Genomic DNA, 8380 nt, shown 5'->3' on the forward strand with positions numbered 1-8380 from the left:
GCTGGGATGAAGTGAGAGATTGGCATTGACTTATATATACTACCAAATGTAAAATAGATAGCTAGTGGGAAGCAGCCACATAGCACAGGGAGATCAGCTCGATGCTTTGTGACCACCTAGAGGGGTGGGATAGGAAGGGTGGGAGGGAGTTGCAAGAGGGAAGAGATATGGGGATATATGTATATGTATAGCTGATTCACTTTGTTAGACAGCAGAAACTAACACACCATTGTAAAGCAATTATACTCCAATAAAGATGTTAAAAGAAAAAAAAGATACAATGCTAAGTAAAAAAGCAATGTTTAGAACAATACTGCCCTTTGTTTTAAGTGGGGTAAAATTAGAATATATATATATGTATATTCATACTTGTTCACATTTATATTAAAAAGCTGTACAAGTTATATACATCTGATAAAATTGGTTACCATTGGGTATGGGGCAGTAAGAACTGGAAAGGCAGTGAAGGAGGTGAGAGTGAGACTTTTTACTGAACATTTTTTATTTTTGAACAAAGTGAAAATGTTATCTATTCAACAATGTAAACAAATTTTCAAAAAATACATTGCAAGCAAATACCAAAGTTAGACACAGGGCTCAGAAGACAACACAGTTTTTTAAAACTGTTCTGCGAGTCAGCAACTGGCTGGCAAAAGAAAATAAGGGAAGAATGTTTTGCTTCACCTCCCTCTTATGTGGGTAGTAATATTCTAATAGCTAACTGTTCACAGCAATTACATAATGTGAGACTAGGCACGTTTAAAAACACAGACATTAGAGGAAATTTATGGCTTGTGTGAAACCAAAATGTTGTCAACAGGAAAACCTACCAGATAGATTTGGAAACAGAACTTTTATGATGTGGGTGTAATTCAATTTAAACAACATTCCTTCTGCCTTATTCCTGAAAGGAGGTGAAAGATTTTCATTTAAAACACTTTTGGGGGGGAGGAAACAAATAAAAATGCATACCCTAAAGTCATCTTCCAGTTTTAAAAAAAATCCACTGATATTTTTAACTTTAGGAGCCTCCCTCATGGAGGGTATAAGGTACAAGGCTGAAAAGTTCTGACTTACCTCAGGCAATGGGCCAGTGTATGTCGTTAGACAGGCCTTTTAAATTTTTTCCATTCTTTCAAGACTCAATGCCCTGCTCTTTAAAAGAAGGAGAACAATAATCCTCCTTAGACATTCCATGCCATCTGATTATTATAAAATTTATTCAGACACTGAAAGGAAAGAAGGTATAATTAAGTAAAATCAGTGTCTCTCAAATTAGAGTGTCCTCTGACATATACCATTGCCTGAGAGTTCAAGTCCTTAATGTAATAGTTGCAAAAATTTTGTTTTCAGTTCACCAAAGGATGACCAGATTTGAGGGGATTGGGTCATTCTACCAAAACTTAGAAGAATCTTGGTTTTTGTAGACAGCTCTTATTTCTGTCTGCCCATGATTACGTTCCTTCCTTTGGAGTACTGTCCTCCTATCTACTTGCCAACTCTGCTCTTCATTCTGGCAGAGTTGTCAATCATAGTACCTAATCCCGTGGCCACAGGGTGATCTAGATCTAGCCAAACATAACAGGTCATTCCTCTAGCCGCAGCCACTGATTGAAAGGAATGGGACACTATGTGGTGGGCATGTGCTCTAAGGTGGATTAATCATCCTCTTGGGTTGTAGCTATTTGGAGCTGGGTGACAGGGAGTCTTACCTCTCAGATCACAAAAGCTGAAAGATATAAATATGGGACAGCAGGCAGCCATATAAATGATATATGCATATTACAGAATTTTTAAAAAGTCATTTTAGGTTGGGATTGTTGGCATTATGAGTGCTTAAAAAGTTTTTAGTTCTATGATTTTGATTTTCAATTTAAAAGAAAGGAAACAAACATAGGCCAATTAAACTTCTGAGGTGATCCAGGACAATGTATAAAGTTTGGACAGAACAGTACAGATTGGAGTGGGAAAGCCTTCACAGAACTGAGTGATTTTAGTTGAGCCTTAAATGATCTGGATGAACAGAGGAAAATAGTACAGGAAAAGAAGCGGGCTAGAAGGTCAACCTGATGGGGGCAAGAGTGAGTGAGTGTCAGGAGGCAGATAAGCAGGTCAAAAAACATCGGAGTCATATCTGAGAGTCTTCAGACTAAGGGAGGAGGGGGGCCGGCACTGAGGTGAGGTTACGGGTTCTAGAAAAGGAGCCTCTTCTGGCGTGAGGTAGAGAAGTGGGGGAGGAGGAGGGCTGCAGTGAAGGAGCTGCTGGCAGACATAAGTGCCCTGGACATAGTGACATGCCTGACTGCCTTCTGTCTATGTAAACAAACTCTGTATGGGCCGCCACACCTCCCAATAGCCATGGCCATGGCCACACTGTTTAGACCGGAAGTGGACACAGGACAGGAGCATTTGAATGCTGACCAATGGCCTAGCACGGCCTGGTAGGCAGGGCTTTTCCAAAACAGGAAAAACTGGGCCAGTCCTGTCCTCTTTCTGCCTCTAGCTTTTGCTCTCTCCCTCAAAAGATCTAGAGGGAAGCTTCTGGCAGCTCCATGAGCTGATCTGAAAGGTTATGAGGTAGACCCAGGCATAGAGTTGCCACATAAAATAAAGAGTCGTTGAATTTAAATTTCAGATCAACAAAACAACAAAACGTTTTTTCCTACAAGTATATCCCAGGTAGTACATGGGATATACTTATACTAAAAAGTTATTCATTCATTTTGTATATCTGAAATTCAAATGTAAGTGGAAGTCCCGCACTTTTCATTTGCTAAATCTGTCAACCTTATCAGGTGTCCTCATGCAGCACGCAAATATGAAGCATGTGGGGCAAAGCAGTACAGGTCTCTTCTTTTCTGCCTTAAGGGAAAAGGCAGTCTGACTGTCTCTGGTGCTGCGGGACTCTGCCCCGATGCTGCAGGCGTGTCTCTTGCCCTCTCATTGCTGGAGCACGACTAAGCCATCAGAGAGTACTTACTGCTCCTTCCCGAGAAGCTTTGCTGCTCAGTCTCCCCTGACCAGATACACACTGTATTATGAATGAGCTACAGATGTTCATCACCCAGGATTAGGCTGTAATGGTGTTGGACTTTATTCTTTATTCTGCTAGACACCAGCAAATGCCTTCCAGACTAGGTCTTCAAAAGCAGGGAGTCTAATATAAATGTTCCCTCTCTTCAACCCCTCTCCACCTATGTAGCCTCTCTTTGAAGCCCCCAGCAAGGTGCCCCCATGCCTGCCCACTCCCTCAGTAAACCCCTGCCCTCCTTGGAGGAAGAGGACAGTCCTCCTCTCTGTCTTTTGCAGGGAGTTGCAAACTCGAGCACCTGAGAGGCTCTGCTTTGCTTAGTCACTGCTGACTCTGGAAGCACGAGGATAATCCCTAGTGTTTGATGTGCTTGACATCTTCCGAAATGTTCCTAAAAAGCAGGGCACACTCTCCAAGGTGAGTAGTTTTTTTCTCAGCTACAGTGTCTAATCATATACAAGGAAAATGTATGTGAAAATGACATTAATTCGACAAATTGCAAAAGCATAATTGTGTTGGAAGGAATTGCTTTTTTTCTTTTTCTCCCTGGGCCTAGCTTACATGACCAGAGGTGTACGTGGCTCTCTTTACCATCCTAGAAGGTGGTGCCAACTCTAATTAAGTTCCTCTTTACCAGCTCCTCCCTTCTAACCTAGCTAGAAGGGGAGTTTCCCTGCACCGCAACTTAGCAGCCTACATAAGGGGCCAGTGAGAACTACCTGATAGAGAGGAAAGGAATGGAGGGGAAGTGCACAATGGAAGCCAGAAAGCCGTGGAAGAAAATGTACTGTTGATTCCTGGTGTCAGATCTCATGAACACTTTAGTTTTTGGACTTCCATAAGACCTCTCTCTATTCTTATAGAAATAAGCAACACAGAGAACAGACTTGTGGTTGCCAAGGGGGTAGGGGAGGGATGGATTGGGAGTTTGGGATTAGCAGATGCAAACTATTATATATAGATTGGATAAACAACAATGCCCTACTGTATAGCACAGAGAACTATATTCAATATCCTGTGATAAACTATAATAGAAAAGAATACGAGAAAAGAATATACATATGTATAACTGAATCACTTTGCTGTACAGCAGAAATTAACACAACCTTGTAAAACAACTATACTTCAGTAAAATAAATTTTAAAGAGAAAGAAAGAGGCACGTCACCTTCATCCAAAGAAGGAGTCAGCAAACATTTTTTTACTATAATTACATATTCTTTTATAGAGGTATAATTGACATGTAACATTATGTTAGTTTCAGATGTACAACATAATGATTCAATATTTGTATATATTGTGAAATGATCACACAGTCTAGTTAACATCCGTAAAGGGCCAGATAGCAAATATTTCAGGATTTTCAGGCCATTCAGTCTCTTGTAACTACTAAACTCTGCTGTTGTAATGCAAAACCAGTCATAAACAATAAGAAATTGAATAAACATGACTGTGTTCATGTAAATAAAACTTTATTTACAAAAATCAATGGTGATACCATTCTCCAATAAAAAGAACCAGGGTTTCTTGGAGAAATGGCTGATTCTAGGCATTGGGCAGGGAGTATATGAGTCAGAAGCATCTTGTTGCACCAGAAAGTAAGGAAGTGCTCAAAAAACAAGAGGACAGGGTGGATGTGAAAGGGACACAGGAGCTGATCAGAAATAGCTCTCAGTAACCAAAGCTGGAACAATGTGAGCGATAAAATAAATAAGTAGCTTTAAAATGTAGGTTTTATTATTATTCATCTATGGTGAAGGCTAGCGGGTCAAGAGATGACTGCCAGTGTAAAGATGGTTTGTTACTCACGGTTCCTAAGAGGGGGCATGCCACACAGCAGGGAGCCACAGGAGGAAGCACCAGGATTGATCAGGAGGCAGAGGGAGCAAGAGGGAAGTGTGGGCAAGAGCCCTTATTGTAGTTTCTGCAGGAAGAAACAGGTGAGGCAGGGTAAGCAGGTTTAGGATTGGCTGATTTAAATAATTTCAGTGGTTCTGGGGCATAGGGGCTGCTTGTAGTTGGCTGGTACCTGGACCTGGCTAATTAGGGCAGAGGAATAGTAACCTTGAGAGTGAGAACCTGATAGAGGAGGCGTGTGTGGGGGGGTGCCCATTCTGGGTAGATTGGTTTGCATTTGAAAGGCACACTCAAAGGAGAATCCTTTACTATCTCTAGAAATTGGCTATCCCTGGGAGGGGCAGTCTCTCCAGGCTCAGCAAGACCCCAATGTCAAAGCATCTGAAGCACGTGATTAATACATAGTGATGGATGATAATCCAAAACATAAAATAAATATCCATGAGTCCATACTGATATAAATAAAAGATTGAATAATTAAATAAGTGAAGGAGAAGAGACAAATCTCCCTTACAGGATTTCAAATAACTTATCAATATGTAACTACTCCCTGCTCCAGGAGATGAAACTTAATTCCCACTCCTTCCCCACTCCACACCCCCATGAGTATGAACTGTGCTTAGTGACTTGCTTCCAAGGAGTATGGAAAGAAAGAAAGAAACTTCACAGTGGAAAGATGCTTTCCTTCTGAGATAAGGGCAAAATCTAATATCAGAGAGTATTTCACTACCTGGTCCCACAGCTTCTAACCTTCAATCATTTTATACCATTTCCAGGATCTTTTCCTCTTACATCAGTGAATGTGTCTCATAGAGGTAGTAGGTGAACTTCAACAGATTTAAAAAAAGTATGCTTGGTTGCAGAATCTTAGGATGATACCAGCCTCACATCATGGGAGTCAGACAATGTCCTGGTTCAAGCCTCCCTCCAAAAAATGACAGCTTCTTCCAAATCTCTCCATGTCCACAGTCCCTATAATCAAAAGGGACTAAAATGTTTTCTGATACTTCTTTTCTCTGATTCTATTATTTTCTACCAGTAGACTCTCTCACTCTCTTTGCTAATCCAAGATTTTAAATACCTTCCAATAAATTTGGCATTGTTCTTGGAAAAAGCTAATTGCCTAATTTGTACTTATCAGTGGAACAGAGGTGGGGATGGTGGGAGAACAGCAAACAATAGAGGTATCCTAAAACAATTAGTTGGAGACAATTTAGAGAATTAAAAAAAAAATCATTATGCTGGGCTTCCCTAGTGGCTGAGTGGTTAAGAATCCGCCTGCCAATGCAGGGGACACGGATTCAATCCCTGGTCCGGGAAGATCCCACATGCTTCAGAGCAACTAAGCTCGTGCGCCACAACTACTGAGCCTGCGCTCTAGAGCCCGTGAGCCACAACTACTGAAGCCTGCGCGCCTAGAGCCTGTGCTCCGCAACAAGAGAAGCCACCGCAATGAGAAGCCCGTGCACCACAAAGAAGAGTAGCCCCTGCTCACCGCAACTAGAGAAAACCCGCGCGCAGCACTGAAGACCCAACGCAGGGGCTTCCCTGGTGGTGCAGTGGTTGAGAGTCTGCCTGCCGATGCAGGGGACACGGATTCGTGCCCCGGTCTGGGAAGATCCCACATGCCGCAGAGCACCTGGGCCCGTGAGCCATGGCCACGGAGCCTGTGCTCCGCAACAGGAGAGGCCACAACAGTCAGAGGCCCACGTATCGCAAAAAAAAAAAAAAAAATCATTATGCAAATATATATCTATTAACAGTTATTCAGCTTTGAAAAGGATCATTGCTTAGAATTGAAGAGGACACTCAATTCAGGTTTTCCATCTCGGTTGTTAAAATTCCTTATAATTCATATCAGGCCTCTGAAAGGTTATAAATCTTACTTCTCACTAAATTGTTATTATTATTCTACCAACTGCCTTTATGACTAAGGGTACTTCAGCTGTCTTTCCCATCACACATTCCCTTTCCATCCTTCTGCTACTCCTTTCTTTGGCAGAGATAAACTCCCACATGGTCCCCTGGCTTCGGGAAAGCAGTCCTCCACATGAACATGTAATCTGTTGAAGAAGAGAATCCAGGAACAGCACCAAGCAAAAGATTTTCTCCTTTTGGTATCTTTGAGGTGTCCTCAACTCTGTTGTGGAAAGAGCTGGCTAGTTCTTATTTTCCTAAAGCCTCGCGATGCCTAAGGGGTGAATGAGAATTGGGCATTTGGCCCTACCCCTCTCAGTAGAAATACCAAAGAAGACGTGGCTGTAGCCGAAGCTGTTCCACAGTTGCTCTTGCAGGGCCTTTCTTTGAACCTGTTGGGAATGCCTGCCCCACAGAACCCGAAACTAAGAAAGATCCAGCACGCTGTAATTGCCACTTAAATTTAGGTATGCTCCCTGCTAATCATGGGTCAAATGTAAATGACTGAAAAATCAATTGGTTCAGAATATGGCCACAGCAGTGTAGCTTTGGTAATTGATCAGTAGAGATTTATGCTTAGTCAAGATGACGGTTGGATTGCAAAAGAGTATTTGTAAATTTAGAGACATCATTTCTATTTTTAGATAAAACTCATCAGTGCTTTGAAACACAAACAACTCTTAACCAAAAGAATCCTTTATATGTGTCTGTGTCTGTGTGTGTGTATTTCACAACGGTAAAAGCAAAGGAAAGAACAGACAAAACAGGACATAATCTTGATTATCCAGATTTTTCCCAAACAAGATGTCAGCACCTCAAGGCAAGAATGTTCCCCAAATGGTGTCCCACAACTGGAAATGCTATTCAACAAGATAGGATCAGCAGAGAGTCAGAAGAAGATGACTAGGAGAAGGAAGTCACCATTCAATAAGAAGAGCCCATTCTGACCAAGGTCAGAGTTGAAAGGTGATTTCAATGGGTGCAATAGCATTTAATACTCTCAGAATCAGTCATTTTTAGAAATATTGCTGTTCAAGTAGATGAATCTTCATGCATTTTTATTATCGAAACCAAGTCCCCCTAAAACCAAGTTCCCTTACTGAGTTTATGATTAATCTCTCTATCCAAAACTTTATTCCCTTTCTTGTCCCCTCTGACCTCAATTCTGTGCCAACTGAACGCTAATCAACCAGAGTCAGATGACTAAAATTGCTGTTGTCGATAACATCATTAATGTACTAAAATTGCTATTATAGAATATCATCATTAATGTACAAACTCAGGTTGTTTCTCCAGGGCTGGATGAGCCCATCTTTGTCTCTTCATAGACCCTCCATTGCCTCTTAACTGGATTATTGCAAATGTTTCCTTAATTATTTCCCTACTTCTTGCCTCTCTGGCAAGGTCCCTTGTATAGATTTACCCTCTTAATACATGGCTGTGCTCACCTCACTTCCTCTATTAGTTATCTATTGCTGTGTAACAGGTTACCCCAAAATGTGGCAGGGTAAATATTTATTATCTCACACAATTTCTGTGGGTCAGGAATCTGGGAACAGATGAGCTAGTGTTGGCA

The sequence above is a fragment of the Lipotes vexillifer genome, unplaced genomic scaffold, assembly GCF_000442215.2.
Source record: "Lipotes vexillifer unplaced genomic scaffold, Lipotes_vexillifer_v1.1 scaffold31, whole genome shotgun sequence".
Lineage (NCBI taxonomy): Eukaryota > Metazoa > Chordata > Mammalia > Artiodactyla > Lipotidae > Lipotes > Lipotes vexillifer.